General features: G+C 31.7%; 1 long non-coding RNA gene across 1 annotated transcript; it reads left to right on the top strand.

The window, feature by feature from the left end:
* Positions 1-7,239: 7,239 nt before the first annotated feature.
* LOC128290426 (uncharacterized) lies at positions 7,240-9,451 on the top strand. The gene is made up of 3 exons (XR_008280267.1): positions 7,240-7,364; positions 8,282-8,323; positions 9,208-9,451. It is a non-coding gene; the product is annotated as an uncharacterized LOC128290426 (long non-coding RNA).
* The last annotated feature ends 7,799 nt before the right edge of the window (positions 9,452-17,250 follow it).

Genomic DNA, 17,250 nt, shown 5'->3' with positions numbered 1-17,250 from the left:
TAATAAACTAGGACTAGGCTGAAACTAAATTGAAATTTAAGGTACAGTTTGTAAATAACAAAAAAAATAAGCCATCAAGGACAGAAATGAAACGCTCTTAAAGGACGAGTAACTGATTGGGAAAATATTCCCAGCCCTTTATGAGCGGTGTTTCAAGGGTTTATCTTCAAATGATCGGAGTACCAAAATGGAACAGAGGAAAAATCCTGTGGCCGAAATCAAAAAATAAAAAAAGGACCTCATTGAGACGCGCTACAAAGGCGGGGAGGGGGGCCAATGCGCAAATAGGCCTTAGGTCAAAAAAAGCGCGGATTCCCCCTGGAGCTGGTCGAGTCATGCGGGTCAGAGCATTAAATGACGTCGTTTTGTCTCATGGGGTGAAGGCCTTAAACGGCGCCGTTTTGAACATTTATAAAAGCCAATTTTTTTTTAAGAAAAAAAACATTTTGACCCATTTAAAAAAACAAATTGAGAGTTCCCTTTTGTGCTCTCTCACCTTCCAAAGCCAGCATAGGTCAGGCTGAATTCTGGTCATAGGGCCACCTTCTGCCTGTCGCCATATACGGCGGCAGGCGTTCCAAAATGGGCCCTTTTAGCCGATTTGACCCTCTCAACTTAGATCCGAGGGCAAAATACCCAAACCCCCATCCAAAACTCAAAAATAAAAGAAGAACAAAAATAAAAAAATAAAGGGACCTTTCGGTTCCCCTATGACGCCGACGACATTTTCGGCGGACCAAAAGTTCGGCCGCTCCTTTGCCCGGAGGAAAGGCTTCGACTCGGCGATAAAGGTAAATGATTTTTTTTCCTTTTTTATTTATTCAAAATAGATTTGTATTTAAAAAAATAAATAAAAGCAAACAAGAAAATGAAAAGAAACAAAAAAAGATCAAAACAACACCTTTTCAAAGTTCTATTTTGCTTTTGATTTTTTAGTGTGCGTAAAAAATTTCAAAGGGATCGAACATGGCCTTTATAGCCGAATACACGCTCGTTTTGTTTCTATTCTTTGTCCGTTTCTTTATTGTTTTTTCTTTGTTGTTTGCTATTATTTTTTTCTTCTTGTTCGTTGTTTTCTTTTGCTTGCGTGTTGGTCTCGTTTTGCAGGTGACGTGAGTGGCCAGACGCGTGCAAGGATGCATGCAGCGGCCAAAGCTGAAGAGGATATGCGGCGGCTGAAGCTTGGAGGGGCTAGGGTTTGCTGGAATGTTTTGTGTAGTTGGGCTCGTTGGGCTTTGGGCTTGTTGGGTTTTAATTGTTTGGGTTATTTGGGTTTGGGGTTTGGTTTAGTGAATTGGGCCCTGATATTTGTAAAAATGGACTGCGAATTTGGACTTTTATTATTTATTTGGTAGGTTTATTTTTTGTTTTATTGGTTTGGGTTTTTAGGCTAAAATTGGCTATTACAAAATTCTTTTTGACTTACTAAATACGAATATTTAATCTTTAAATTTATAAGCATGTGTTTGAAATTTTTTTGAATGCAGGCGAAAATAAATAATGTAATAATATGAGCAGAAACTTATTTAACACATATATAATAAAATAGTTAGACATAAAATAAAAACAATCAGTACAAATTTAAACATGCAAATTAGAAAAATGAACAAAAGCTCTTATAAAAATTCTCTTTACCACAAATAAGTCGTGTGAGTGACTAAAATTACCCATTGTAATTAGTTTAAACTAACCAATGATTAAAACATGAAGAAAATAATACTTCAACCAAATGTGACAATATTGATAGTTATATCACTAATTGACATTAAGAGATAATTTTTTATTTTTATTTTTATTTAATAAAGTCATTTAAACTATGTAATTAAGTTGAAGTTTTATCCAAAGCATTAATTTTTTAATTAATTATTAATAATAGATAAAATCATATCAATAATTTTTTATTTAATTTATAATAGAATTTTATCCATTTAAATTATACAATTCAATTGAAGTTGGATTTTTAAATTTCGGTGTCGGATTTATGTTGGCTTATTCCGAAGGTTCTGAATCATGAAGACCTTCAAGGCTAATGGACTTGGTAGATATATGAAAGTAGAATATATAATTTTTGTAGTTAATTTTTAATTCATGTTATTCAATTTACAAAATCAAATTTTATTAGATTACTTTTCCTATTTATCAAGATAGCCTAATATTCCATATCTGCTTCATTGGGTCACCTAGGCTTCAAATAGACAGACTTCTCTATCAATTCTTTGAATTGAATCATTACTCGTGAGTTAAATGAGCCTCATCTATCCGATAGACCTCTATGGAATGCATTTTGTGCAATGATCATAGGCTTTGCATCTTGGCCCATGACATTAGTATGAGGTAAAATATATTTTAAGAATCATTTGCTCATAGAGAAACCAATCATATATGTCAAAATAAAAGACACCAACATCTAACTTTGACTTAAACTATTCAAAGAGTTATAGTATAGACTATTGTCCAAAGATGTATCTAAATATCTATTTTAATTATATCTTAATTATATTATAGTTTTCTTTAACATTGAGCCATACTTATTTGGGACCCAACTCGATTTATTGATAAAAATATTCTTATTTAAATTAATTATGAAATATAAAACATAGAAATAAAAATACTCAATTTGTAATATTTTAATTCTTTTAATAAAGAAAATGGTCTTCAAACTTAATTAAAGTAGGGCCAAATCGACCATCGAACCGTAGTATAGCCCATAAATTTCAATCTTGTCGCCCTCCTCCCTAATATTATCATATATGATATCAAGATGATATATATAACTTCCCTAAAAAAAAATTAACTTTCAAATATTAATTCATATTAAAAATTCTTATTCTCAAATAAAATTGCATGATACCTTTAAAAATTGAAAAGAAAATAGATGGCCAATAAATATACCTTGTCGAAACCATTTTTTTTTGAAACGGGAATCGACATTGTTTGAAAGCGAAGATTAAAACGAGAGTCGCCACCGATCTTTATTAGGTGTGATCGGATCACCCTTGTTTTAATAAAATATTTTAATTTACTAAAATGGTGTTTTTGGTCTAAGAAACTAGAGAGAACGGGTTCGGGAGTCGGTTACGTGCGAGGAAGGATTAGCAACCTCGTCATGCCCAAAATTGATACCGAATTGATTAGTTAGTGTCTTAATGTCGAAAGTTGAAAATTGAGAATAGATTTAAAATACGATCCTTTTTTACTAACATCGATTTAAAAAAAACACTTGAATTAGATCAAAACGATTGCTAAAGATCTCCTCATCTCGAGATATCGGAGTATCACATCCCGTAAGTTAGGACACGATACCATGAACTCCCGAGCGCAAGTTTGTCTTTAATTTTAATTGGAATTCCGTGTATTTTGAAACTCAAAAGGATATTTGACTATTTAGAATCAACGAGAAAACTGAAACCCCGTAAGTTAAGGCACAATTCCTCGATGTTCCAAAACGCAAAACATTACCTTATTTAGAAAATTTTCTTTTTGAAATATAGCGAGTGTAATGTTTAATAAAGTACATTATTCGTTTGGATTAAAAATAAAACAATTTATTGGATGAATGTAACGAGGCTTAATTCATGGGGCGATGATATGAAATAAGGGTATAGTGCGACATGGAATGATGATACATGAATAAAAATATTACACAAGTGAATGACAATAATATGAAAATACAAATAAACGAATCATAGTACATGCAATGGCAATAATCTCACAACATGCATCATTTAAATACTAACATTAATAAGCAAAGACCAATGAATTAAATAATATATATAACAATTTTTTAAAAAAATATAAAGCAAATTAAAATAAATAAAATGTAAAAAATTTTAAAATGATAATAAACAATTTAAAATAAATAATGTGAAAAATAAATCTAATATCAACAATGTACAAAACAATTTAAAAATAGAGTATATGTAAAAGAAATTTTAAAATAGGTAATATACAAGACATCAAAGAAATAACTAGTATATATATGACAAAATAGATATAACAATTTGAAATTGATAATATATAAAAAATTTTAAAGTAAATAATAAAACGATTTAAAATGAATAATACATAAAGCGAGTTTAAAATAAATAATATAAAAGAATTTTAAAATCTATATTATACAAAGCAAATTTAAAAAGGATTTATATGAGTAATTTTAAAATAGATAATATATATATATACATATATAAAAGTGTAAAATAAATAATATATATAAAATCTAAAGTAAATAACAATAAAACGATTTTTAAATAAATAAAAGAGTTTAACATAAGATATATAAAACAATTTTAAAATAAATAATATATAAGTCAATTTTAAAAATAATAAATAAGAATCTAAAGTAAAAGAGATTTAAAGAAATAATATACAAAATAGTTTTTTTTTAATAATATGTATAAAAACGATTTGAAATGCTATATAGATAATATGTGAAAAGAGCCAAAATATATATAATATATACAAAAGCAGTTTAGAATACATAATGTAAAAGAAGAAATTTGAAACGAATAATAATACAATTTTAAATAATCAACATATTAAAACAAGTTAAGATAAATAATACACATAAACAATCTAATGTAAACAGCCTATAAAATATTTAAAATAACATATTAATAAAACATTTTAAAACAAAAAAATAAATAAATGAAATAAAGGATTCAGGACATGATTGAAAATAGATCAGAATTTGAGGTATAGACCATGGATAACAGAAAGCTGCCAGGGACCTCAATAAAATGCGCCTAAATTCGTGAGGACGAAATGGGACAATATCCCAAGCCCAAATGCGCTGCGTTTCAATTGTCCAGGCCAGGGATTGAATTGGAAATGAAATAAAATAATAGGGCAAGATTTTAAAAAAAGAAAAATGCAAAATGGGACTAAATATAGGGACAGAAAAGGGGGAGGGACCAACGTGGATATTTTCCCAATTAAAGGAAACACGAGGACCCCCTGGAGCGGGTCGGGTCACGCGCGAGTAGTCCCAAAACGGTGCTGTTTCGGCACCTGGACCCCCACCCCAAAACGGTGTCGTTTTGTAAATGTATAAAAGGCCCAATTTTTTTTGTTATTTTCATTTTGGCCCTAGAATTTTAAAGAAAAAAAACAGAGAGCCTTTTCTTGCTCTCTCTCCCTTTGTCTCTGATGGTTGGGTTCACCGTCTGACCGCCGCACCACCACCGTGTTTGGTGGCCGGCAATGCACGAAATGGGCCATTTAGCCCTGGTTTAAGATGTTTAAAGGCTCAGCCTTCTCAATCTCGAAAAAAATAGAGAAAGGCCCCATTTTTCCCTTTTGTAATCGACTACGGCGACGGAGAGGAGGACTCCGATGACGCGGCCATGGGGTGATTCAGGTAAGTTTCTACTCTCCTTTTATTATTTGTTATTTGAAATAGATTTACAAATAAAAATAAAGAAGAAACAGGAAATCGAAAGGCGAAAAAAAGAAAATCGAATCAACCTTTGCTTTTTGCTTCTATTCTGCTTTTTTGATTTTTTAACATGTGTAAAAAATATACAAAGGGAGAATTTCGGCTTTTAAAGCCGTTTACAAGACGATTAAATGCTATTCTTTTTGTCGTTTTTGCTTGTCCTTGTTGTCTTTACTTCTTCTGCAGGTGTCAAAGGCGTGGAAGGCCGGTGGTTGGCTCGCGAAGAGGCGAGGCGGCGCGCGTGGTGGCCAAGGCTAAGGGGGTAGTGGCGGCTGAAAACTTTGGTGGTTAGGGTTGCTGAAGTGTTTTGTGTAGTTGGGCTAGTTGGGCTTTAGGGTTTCTAAGATTTTAGGTCTGAAATGCGTTTAGGTTTGGGCTAGTTTGGTTTTGTAAATGAACATTTATTTTGGGACTTTTATTTTAGTTTGTTTCGGTTTATTTTTGTTTTATTAGCCTAGGCCAAAATTGGTTATTACAGACCTTTTTTAATCTTAAGCCAATTTGTCCAAGTTAAAATTATATGCTATTCGTTTTTTTTGTCACCCAACTATAAACTTTTTAAATTGGTTATCTAACTAATTAGGATTATTATTTTTGTCTATTTTCGTTAAATGTCATTTTGTGTCGATAAGAAAGTGACGTAGGAGTTAAAAACCAAGTATAATAACAAATTTAGCCTTCAATTTTTACATATTATACTAATTTAACTATAATTTTTTAAAAATAACTCTCAAAATTTATAAATGGTCTTAATTAGATCCTAATTCTAAAGATTTCAAAAATATATAAAATGCATAAACATTTTTAAAATATATTAGAATCCCAATGAGGAGTTGTAAATACTTTGGACTGATTTTTATCATCACAACTCCCTCACTTGGTATTTTTATATATATTTTAAATTTATTATATATTTTAAATTTTTATTTTTAATTTTTTATAATTAGGATCAAATTGAGATCATTTGTAAATTTTAAGGGTTAATTTTATTTAAAATTATGACTAAATCAATATAATATGTAAAAGTTGAGGGCTAAATTTATTATTATACCTATTTTTAACTGCCACATCACCCGTCAAGCACTTAATGGCACTCCACGAAAATGGATCCCCCCCCAAAAAATTAATCTCGATTAGTTGAATGACTAATTTAAAGAATTCATAGTTAGATGACAAACAAAAAAAGAGCCCATAGTTGAGTTCCCTATTGTGTAGTTTAACCTTTTTAACTATGTTATTTGGAAGAGTTTAAATTAAAAGAAAATTAAAAATAACTATAAAAGTAAGGCAAAATAACAAATGCTATTTTAGCAAAGGTTGGTTGAAGATAGACAAACTTTATCATTTTATCATTAGATCTGTAACGCCCCAATTTTCGGGAATCCTGTGACTGTTGGCATAGGTTTAATTATGTTTGTGGGCCTCTAGAAGGCCCAAGCTTAAGATAGAACCCGGTAATTTTAGTTAATTTTTGTTCCATAAGAAAAAGGGAGTGAAATTATGAAATAGGACTTATGTGAAAATGTTTGAAAATGCTATAGGCTAAATTGAGGTGGCCAAATAAATAGGAGTGCAAAATAGGAGGATTTGCATGACAAACCTACCATTTTACATGAAGTGGCCAACCATCATGTTGTTGTAGACAAAATGTACACTTGATATCCATAATTTATGGTACAAATTGATACAAATTGATAATAGGTTAGGTAAATGTTCCATGATAATGGGTTAGGTAAATGTTTCATGATAAGAATATCATGTCTTTTGTATTAAAGAATTAAATGGATGAAATATGAAGTTTTATTAAAAGAAAAAGGGGTGAAAAGAACAAAGTTTTGTCCATCTTTGTTCATCATAGCTGAAATTAGAGAAGAGAAAGGAGAGGAGAAAGCTCTTGAGTATTCGGTCATTAGGAGGAGGAAAATTGAAGGTAAGTTCTTGGTACCTTGGTTCTTATTTTGAGGTTCATGAGTTCTTCTTGATTCTACCTTAACTCTTGAAGTATATTTTGATTTTTAGTTGTGTTGTGAGCATTTAGTCATGAATTAAAATGAAGGAAATGGTTGTTGTTTCATGTTCTTTTGATGAAAAATGGAAGATAGGTGAAGTTGAGCCAAACAAATGAACATGCATGTGCCTTAGATGCTAAAGGGAAAAATCGGCTAACATGTTGTGCTTTAAAATGATGAAATGGAGATTATACTTAAGTAAAATCATAGATATGTGATAATTGATTGGTGATATACATGTTTAAATAACATGCATGCAAGTTAGGTGTAAAAGAGTGATTTGGTAATAAATCTGCTTAGGACAGCAGCAGTAACGTGACTTTGGAAAATCACCATAAATTGTGAGAGATGAATTAGAAGCTGAATAAATTATGTATTTAAAGCTTATTGAGTCTAGTTTCTAATGAAATAAACAAGAACATATTTTGAATTCTTTACAATGAGAAATTTGATTCGTAATGAAGAGTGGTCAGATTAGTCAAACAGTGAAACATGGGAAACTTTGAGAAAATTCTGGTATTGATCGGCTGAACCAAAAATTCTGAAAATTTTATGAATAGAAGATATATGAGTCTATTTTCATGGAAAATTAACGGAACTTGATTTGGAGTTTCGTAGCTCCAGTTATAAATGATTTAGTGACTGTTGCTCAGGAAGACAGCTTGCAGTGAAATTATGATTATGTGGTAAACATTGACAAAAATTTGTTAATGAGTTGCTTATTGATTTCTTATAAGCTTACTATGATCTGTAGGTGTGGTTGGCCGAATATTGTAAGGGGTTAATACGTAGTTCGTATTTGAATAGTTAGATTAACGTGTTAGTAATCCAATTGTAGGCAGTTCGTGTGTGGATCTCGTCAGCATATCGCCGGAAACAGGTGTGTAACTAACACCCTCTTTCTTAGTCTGGATTGACAAAAGTTGAAAAGCGAAATGCGAAAATCGGTATTTTGTAGATTTTGAAAAGCGAATGCTCGTGAGGTAAATCGATTAATGTTTTTGGTAAGCTGCAAAATTTGGACTGCAAAGTGCATAATTTCTGTGCCCTCGATATTTTTGGGCTTAATGAGCCAAAATTGGAATGATGGGCCAACGGGCCCAATTCGGTAAGAACCCTCGGTAGTGATTCTGTTAGTACGTGAAAAGTAGGAATATGCATGAAAAACCCTAAAAGCAGCTAAATTACTATAATACCCCTATGTATGGAAAATTACTGTTATACCCCTAGGTGCAAAATTACCGAAATACCCCTAGGGTTAAATTGATCTAAATTCATGTTTGACTGTTGTTATTTACTGCATGCCATGTTGTTATTATATGATGCATGGGATTGGGATATTGACGGAGGAAGTCTGAAAGTGGCTTGTCCACATCTTGGAGGCTTTGCCTCAATTTATGATAATCGAGCAATCTTGTGCAAGCTGTGGAGTGTTAAATTTGGGTGGGTTGAGCTATTCCCCACATGGAGTGTATGGCTGGTACGGGTGGAGTGTAGTGGTTGGTGGGTTGAGTAGTCTCCCCAAATGGGCTTGCATATGTTATTGATGTTGCATGTATTTTGAAATGGGCCTATGGGCCATATTGTTATCTGAATAAGGGGCTAAGGCCCAGTTTATTGTAATCTGAAAAGGGCTCTGGCCCAGTACCACTATTACCTGAATAGGCTTAGGCCCCAATAGGCTTGAGCTGACTTGGGCTTTGAATGGGTTTTCCTTACACACTGAGTTTCCCCAAACTCACCCTTTTATTTTCATCCACGCAGGAAATCCCCAACCATAGTGGCCTTGGAGTTGTGAGGGAATTCGGAGTGGCCACCCGTTCTGAAAGTTTGATTTTCTTCTGGTGAACTGGACATCCTTTTATTTACGTTTGAAGTTTTGGGTTTTCAAATGTAATAAGGCCGCTTAATTATTTTTGATGGTTTTAATATGTATTACTAAGATAGGTATTACTTATTTTAACTGTCGAAATTGGATAGCTTTAGGGCGCGTTTTCAAAAACAACAATTGATTTCAAAATAACACGACAACAAGCAAAGCTTCCGCAATGAAAGTATTTTCCAAAATTAATCACTTTTCCTAAAAATGACTTAATCAAATCGGTTTTCCTAGAAATATCCATGACATTAAGGTGTGGCAATGGCAGTATGCATGTCTAGGATTGGATCCGAAGGGAGCTTAGTACTTAAGCAGTCCGATGGACTCACCACCTCTTTTCCGGTTTCCTACCTGGTGCATAGCTTCCATTCACTTTAACCCTTAATGAATTAATCTTTTGAACATCAAGTACGATTTTCTGGACTTAGAAAGGAATTTTTTTTTTTTACGTTTTTGATGTGGCATGCCGGATCCGGCCATAACTTTTGGGCCAGGTTTGGGGTGCTACAAGATCCAACAACGAAGAATCAATAAGTGACATGAATTTTATGCTTTCATTTGCTTGGAATCTTAAAATGAGTATTTGCCTTTTTATAATCTACTATCGTTACCTAGGTTGGTTGCAGATAGAATAGAAAAAGGAAAAAAATGGACTCATGCAATAGCTCATCATCAACAACATGCAACAGTGAACTTTACCATGTCTGAAACCTTCAAATTTAAAGGGAAAGCTTTGCTTTCGCTAGCAATATTTTCTGCTCTTGTCGTAGCATTAGTCATACTCAAATGAATGAAATGCTGCCAAAATAATACTAATGTCGAGCATGCTGCTGAGGGAAACCCTAATGTTGCTGTTGCAGCCTAACTTCTCTGTAAGTAACTTTTTGTTTTCCTTCTTTACTAAAGTTGGATGCGTAGATATCTATAATATTTTCCTGCACCTTCACCTTAGCCTTTATAGATTATACTATACAATTCGAAACTTATTATGAGATGGGATGAGGGGGACCTAGTGGAATCGAGACTTGTAGTAGTTGTAGCATAGGGTGGAGATGGTGAGGGAGATCGTGAAAGTAGTGCCTGGACATGAAGGTGGAGACTTGCAGTAGGTGTAGCATGGGTGGAGGTTGTGAGAGAGATCCATCGATTAGCTCTCAAGTAGCCTATTCATCCCTGAAAGCTTGCGTCAAAGAAGTAGCGTTAGAACAGGGGAAAATCCCGAGGGCTACATGAATTGACCTTTGTCTTCCTTCAAACACCTACATATCTTAGTAGTTTACTTTAAAAAATAGTTAAAATTCTATTTTGACCCTCGAAACTTTATCATTTTATGATTTTACATATGAATTCTTAGCTTAGCCCTGTACGTTGCAGTTGAAAATTTTTAACTTAACCAATGAAACTCATCTCTGGATGTTGCTTTTGTTGTTTATTGATATTCGGCCTCTATTAGTTTACCCAACATGCAAAATCTTTCCACATTTATTGTTGGAAGCTCGACGAGCCTAACATGCCCACTACATAGGACCTACGACCTATACTTAGTGTTACACAAATTCTCTAAAGTCAGTTAACCTTTTATTTTCTAAATTTTTTGTGTATTATAATACTCAGGTGGCAGAGTCGACCATATATTAAAGCCAACCCAAGTGCACTAAGTGCTTAGAAACCTAAGGCTTAACTGAGACTTACAATTACAAAAATATTAATACACAATACAATTACAATATGACACACACTTACCTTACTACTCTTTTCTACCTCTACCTCTACCTCTCACACTCTCATGCTTATAACTCTCTCTTACATCATCACAAGAATGAAAGCTCCCACCCCTATTTATAGAGTATAGTGGCCGTTGGATTGTTGACACATGACAACATCCTTGCCATTGATTTACAAATATCTAATAACTAGAATGTTCATCTATGATAACTAGTCTTGTAGATAATATCCTATTTCTTTATTTTATATTCTAGAATATCCCTAAGGAAATGTAATTTAAAGGATAAATTTAGATTTTATATAGACTTTCAACATTTATGCTTGGGGTTTACAAGTATATAGGATTAGAACCTTTAAAAAACAACCTCTGACCATCTAAAGGATATGAGTAGGACTAAATAATAGTTAGATTTCAAGTTCTTGCAACCAAGTGTGTTTAGTTTATGCAAAATCTAATGGTTGTGTTAAATACTCATGTCTAGAATTTAGGTTCAACATGTATTAAAGTATAACATGAAACTATGTGGTAGGATCCTCCATATATATAAATAATTATACCCACTAGATTGTTCATCTCGTTTGAAATGTGTTCCTAATTCTCTACTACCTAGAGTTTGTTCCTAATAAAAATTTTTGCTTCATTGCTTTGCATCAAATATGAACACAATTTGTCCAATAAAAAATATGTAATAGTCTTTATTAGAGACTAAGATGTTTGCTTTCATTTTCTTTAATGTCAATAATTTGTTGAATTTCAGTGTGTTTATTTTGAGTACCATGTATTTTCTTTTTATATACTTTTGTCATTATGCTTTTATTTGGATTGTATTTTTATGAAATAACTATTTTCTTTACTCTTTACATTTTTAATTATCCTCTTTACATGCTCCACCAGTATTTTTTTTAACACATGGACTATGAATTGTGAGTATATTAACAGAAGTGACTTTCTACTTCAATTTATGTGTTCTTGGCTTGAAAACTTTGAGACTTTGGATTTATGGACAAACAATTGATTTTCAAAGAATCAATTCATGTTAGAGGTAATTTTCCATTACATGATGAACAAATACAAGTTTTTAACCAATGATTCAAACATTGCTTCTGCCACTTTCTTCTAGTTTAGATATTTTGTCATTATCTATAGGGATTCAATACATGAATGAGAGAATTCGATATTATGTAGATTTAGATCTTGGTTTTCAGCTTATTGGTTGGGATTTCAAGAGAAAATTCGGTAGGAAATCCAACTGGAGAAGCAAGTTTAGACTTCTACAAGTCTAAGAGCATGTTGATGCTAACAATCAAATCAGGGATCCAGAAAAAAAACATTATTGTTCCATCCTTCAACCTATGATCAAGTTCTTCAATGGCAGAATTTGATGAGAACCCAAATCAGGCCATGCTTTTGCTCTTCCGTAGGTACCTCAAGAACCTGACATAAAGATTCAACAAGGAATAAGTCATTCGCGATTGTTGAGTATTAAGGAATGTTGAAAAACTGTTGGTAGTTAGATTTGTTAGTAGTAGTTGGAATTAGTTAAGTCAGTTAATAGCCTGGTTTGTACGGTCATGTGTTGTATAAAAACGTTACTCTGAAGACTGAAAGAAATACAAGTTCAGTCTTTTTTCTTGACACTCTTGGTATTCTTTGTAAACTCAAACATTGAGCTTCAAACAAGCTCTGCAAATTATGGGATAAAGTTAACTGCACCCACTTTTCTTAATTTACTCACAATTCATAACCACGTGCTAGAAGAATACTGGTGAGGCATTATTAGAGAATGGAAACAGTTGTTGGAGTTAAGATAGTTAGCAGTTAGAAATCTTGGTAGTTATGATTGTTAACAGTTAGTTGACAATACTTTGTACTATAAATACTATGCTTTGTATTCTGGAAAGGCATCTTTCAATCTTGATTAATAAGATTGATTTCTTGGTATAATCCATAGTTCTCATCAGGCATGTAATGAGGGCAGAGGAATTTTGTTCATACAGTGACTGGCATAATATATGTTAAAAACAATTTTCTTTAGAAGTTGAAGTAGGGAACATTTGTGATTTTGCCTTACTTTTATAGTTATTTTTATTTTTAGAATAACATAGTTAAAAAGGGTAAACTACACTCACTCAACTATGGACTTTTTCTCTTAGATTGAAATATTTTAAGAGAAATAAAATGAGTTACTAGGATTTTTACAAGAGGATTCACTTTTTCGTTTTTCTTTCGGAGCCGAAATCCCCTACTCCCAATCTCTTATTGTATCCGTGTTTGATTTTTCCGACCTTCGAAAGAAACCTACATGCATCTAAGTGTATTATTAGTATAACAACCCAATTTTTAATGGTGCCAAAAACGGTGGTTTTAGAACTCTGTTCTCCGATGATCGAGCCTATAATATTATAGTATTATATTGAACTTTGGTTTGACGAATTTGTTAATTGGATAGTTAGTTAATGTACAAGTCTAACGACCCTAAAATCAGTAATGTTGGAAAATGAGATATCGGGACCTCGTTTTCATAAACTGAGCTTGTAAATATTTTTATTAAATATTTACAGAGTTACTGTTTAGGTGAATTGAATTTTAGATTGATAATTTTGTCAAATTAGTGACTATATAAGGTATAAGAACTAATTTGTAAAAACCGTAAGAATTAATCGTTTTTGATTTTTATTTATTAAAAGGGATAAATATTATTAAACCAAAGATTTAAATGAAAAATAAGCCATAATAAATAGACATGCACAGTTGGTGGTGTCTTTTGCTAATGATGGCTATTAAATTTTTAATTAAATAATCATTAAAGTATGTTAAAATGATAAAACGAATAAAAATTTAAACATCATCATCTTTTATCATCTTCCACCAACAAAAATCGCAAGCAAAAGAACCAAAAACTCCATTTTGGAGCTTCAACAATCGGCTTTGCACGGTAAGGTTTCAAGATTTGTTTCTCGTAAATTTTATGTTTTTGAGATTGTTGTAACTCGATTTAGCTAACCCGTATGTTATTTTTAAAATTGTTAAAGTTTTTAAATGTTATTATTGATTAGTGCTTGAAGCTATTGATGTTAATTTGTTAAATTTTGAGCTTAGAAATGAAAAATAACTAGTTTGTCAAGTTTAAATGCTAGTTTTTGAATATAGGAACTAAAGTGTAAATATTTTGAAATTGGTATGAATTTTTTGTAATTATAGATATTAGAAGGTTGTAGAAGGATGAAATTGAAATCGGATTGAAAAATGAAGTTCAATTGTGAAAGTTATAGTTGTTTCGGTTTTAAGGATTAAATTGAACAAAATACAAAATTTTAGGGAACATTCAAAAATTGAAATTAAACTATCATAAGCATATAATATACTGATATTAAGTATTTGGAATTGATAATTGAAATGAATTATTATATATCGGGATTTGGACCAAACCATAGCTAATTGCGGAAAAGGTGAATTAGCAGATTAATCCTCGACGTTTTGTTAATTGCTGATTTTTTTCAGGTAAGTTCATATAGAAATTACTTTATTAATTCTAGTTATGTTTGTATTATATCGTTCTGCTTTTTGGTTTGAATTGTTTTATAAATATTTTCTTTTGGCATCAAAGGGACTAAATCATAAATATGTAATAAAAAATAATATGCATAGATACATGATTTTGATTGAATTTTGAATTGATATGTGATTGTATCGTATGTATATAGTGATGTTACAAGGTATAAATGTTTATAGATTGCTACATGAAATATAAAAAAAGGTGTGTGCACAGTTACAAGGTTTGAAATGATATAGAAATGGATATGATGTATTGGATGATATGTACACGATGATATTACACGGTTAAATGTATATGGATTGCCATTTGAAATATGATAAGTATGTATACGACTACAGGGATTGAATTGGTACGAATTTGATAATAGGCTTGTGTAAACTCAGTGAATGATTTAAATACGAATGACATGCCGTTAGAGTTCAAAAGATATTGGGTGTTTGTCAGGGATTTCTTTATCGATATTTGAGATCTAACATGTGTTGCAGATTCTCGACGACTTGAGTGAGCAACATCGAATAAAGTTAGCATAACTATCTTGACCTACAACTTGTGAGAGCAAACCCAAATGATATAGACCAGATACTAGTTAGGGATTTAGTTATCAATGGTTGAGATCTGGCAGTTATTGAGGATTCTCGATGACTTGAGTGAGTAGCATTGAATAACATTTATGTTTAATGAATTGGTAAGCCATTTTAAGTTTGTTTCTTGTAATTTTTATGTTTTTGAGGTCCCGAGAGCCTAATTTAGCTAACCTGTTCGATCAATTTGTAAAATTGTTAAAATGTCTAAAAAATTCCATTGATGAATGCTTGATGAAATTGACGTTAATTTGTTAAAATTTGAGCTTAGATATGAAAAGGGACTAGTTTGTAAAGTTAATTGTTTGTTTTGTCAAAAAAGGACTAAATTATAAAAATTGAAAATAGTGGTGCAAAATTTCTATGATAATAGATAGTAGAGTGTTATGGAAGAATTTAATTGGAATTAGATTGTAAAATGATGCTTGAATTTGAAAGATATGACTATTACAATTTTAGGGACTAAATTGAATAAAATGAAAAACTTTAGGAGAAGTTTGAAAAATGAAAATAAATTGATATATGTTTATAATAGGCTGTTAAAAGATGTTTGTAATTGATAATTTAATTGAATTATGATATAGATCGGGATTTAAACTAATTAGAGGATAATAGCGAAAAAGGAAAAAATTATGAATTAATCCCTGACACCTTATCGGTTACTGTTTTTTCTAGTAAGTTAATATGGTGTTATTATGCTTTGATCCTTATGTATATTATATTGTGAATATTTATATGTAAATTCTAGTGAATCTTGAATTGTTTGTAATTTAGTACTAAAAGGTGAGATTGAGATTAAATTGAAAACGAATAAACATGACTTACATAATGGAAACCACCCTGATAAAGCCTCGTAAGTGTTTTCGTACACATGGTTCTAGGTTGATTTTTGATGATTCCAAGATCTAGAAATTGTTGTGGATTCGAAGATACATTTGACATAGGTTTAGCTCGAACAAGTAATCTGATGTCTTTTTATAGGTTTTGCCTGGACGAGTAACCTTACATGTATATACAGCCCAGACCAAGCTATTTGATGTGTTGATATAAAGGTTTAGTCCGGATGGGTAACCTGACACGAATATATGTTCTGCTAGGACGAGAAACAGATGTGGTTAATTACCGATGATTACTGAGATTCAACATTTGTTGCAGACTCGAAGATACATGTGACACAGGTTTAGCTCGAATGAGTAACTTGATGTCGTTTTAAAGGTTTAGCTCAGACGAGTAACCTGACATGTATATTTACAGCTTTGGTCAGGCTATTTGATGTGTCTATAAAAGGTTTAACCCAGATGGGCAACCTGATACAAACGAATATGTTTAGCTTGGATGAGCATCAGATGTGATTAGTATCAGTGTATTCGAGTTCTTTTATGGTGTTTCATCGGGTAACTTACAAGACGTGAAATGTGGAATTGAATAGCCTATTTATAGGCTAAAAATCGACAACTTCTCCAAGTAGTTTTGATGAAATAGAACTCTCAATTATAATTTTGATTTATCTCTTGAATTATCTCCAATAATTATCTCATAATAAATTCTTATTAGCCAAGATAAATAAACAACTTAAGCACCAAATGAATAACTTAGAGAATAAGGATAAACCTGATATGATAAGGCATGTCGATCTCTAGGTTCTTCAATCAACCAAGTTTGATCACCATGGTTTAGCATGAGGTCAAATGATGTCAAAATAAAAAAAAAGGCCAACATCTAACTTGACTTAAGCTATCCAAAGATTTATTGTACAGATTACTATTCAAAGATCTATCTAAATATTTGTTTGAACATCAGAGTGAAAAAGCAGTTCAACACATTGTTTGAACATGAATTGAAACATTAGCAATGAAACTGTTGAAATTCTAATGCTTGTTTTGCGTTTTACATAAATTTCAATCTTGTCCACCTCCTCCCCAATATTATTATAAATGATATCAAGATTATATACAGGGGCAAAGCCAGAACAATTTTTTAGGGTGGCCGAATGAAATTTTAATTTTTTTATAGTCTATATCTTTATAATTTTTAAAAGATTAAATTGAATTTTTATAATTTTAGG

Source organism: Gossypium arboreum, chromosome 3 (genome assembly GCF_025698485.1).
Source record: "Gossypium arboreum isolate Shixiya-1 chromosome 3, ASM2569848v2, whole genome shotgun sequence".
In the NCBI taxonomy this organism is placed as follows: domain Eukaryota; kingdom Viridiplantae; phylum Streptophyta; class Magnoliopsida; order Malvales; family Malvaceae; genus Gossypium; species Gossypium arboreum.
This window is presented reverse-complemented; position numbering and strand designations above follow the sequence as displayed.